Genomic DNA, 705 nt, shown 5'->3' with positions numbered 1-705 from the left:
ACGGAGAGAGATAGGAAAAGTGAGGGAGAGAAAGTCCCCAGCAGTGGTGGGGGTGGCGAGGGGGCCTCAGAGCGGGTCCCTCTTGGCCCACTGGGGAGTGACGAGGAGGTGTCTGGGCAGAGACGGGTGGGGGCAGCGAGGAGGGAAGAGAGGAGGTGGAAGAGACAGCCCCGCAGGAAGGACAAGGGGTCGACCTCGTGGAAAATGCTCTCAAACCTTTCTGTACCCAAATAAATCGCGCTTGAATTGCATTTTCACACGGACCTCTTGATGCCTCCTTCGTTCTTGACCCCCAGGGAGAGTGGGGCTGGAGGGGCTGGGGCAGGAGGTGCGGGAGCCAGATGGAGGGAAGGAGGGGGAGGCAGAGCGGGGACCCAGAAACGAAGGTGTGACAGGACAGCAAGCGACAGGTAGCAGACTGGGAGAGGGGGACAGAGCCCGAGCCCGCTGGAGGGGACCTGAGCAGCCTGACAGAGGCAAGTGTCCCAAGGAAAAGAGATCTGGGGGAGCCAGCGAAGGCAGGGGTGCGGGCTGGAGGGAAGAGCATCGAACCCCCTCCCCCTAGTGCCCTGGCTGGGGCCCCACAGAGGGCCGAGGTCGCGGGGTGGGGGGGGTCCTGAGTGCAGGGCTAGGAGACCTCACTTACTGCGCGGCCTCCAGGGCGAGCATGGTGCGGCTGGGCTGGGCTGGGCGCACTGCTGCCTG

The 705-nt window shown here is 64.7% G+C and overlaps 1 protein-coding gene across 1 annotated transcript in view; it reads right to left on the bottom strand.

The window, feature by feature from the left end:
- Nucleotides 1-705, bottom strand: part of POLD1 (DNA polymerase delta 1, catalytic subunit) — a gene marked incomplete in the record, with an annotated part of 24,702 nt that overhangs the window by 6,983 nt on the left and 17,014 nt on the right.

The sequence above is a fragment of the Tupaia chinensis genome, unplaced genomic scaffold (assembly GCF_000334495.1).
Source record: "Tupaia chinensis unplaced genomic scaffold, TupChi_1.0 Scaffold000129_1, whole genome shotgun sequence".
NCBI lineage: Eukaryota > Metazoa > Chordata > Mammalia > Scandentia > Tupaiidae > Tupaia > Tupaia belangeri.
The sequence above is the reverse complement of the archived record's forward strand: the minus strand, read 5'-3'. Positions and strand labels throughout refer to the sequence as shown.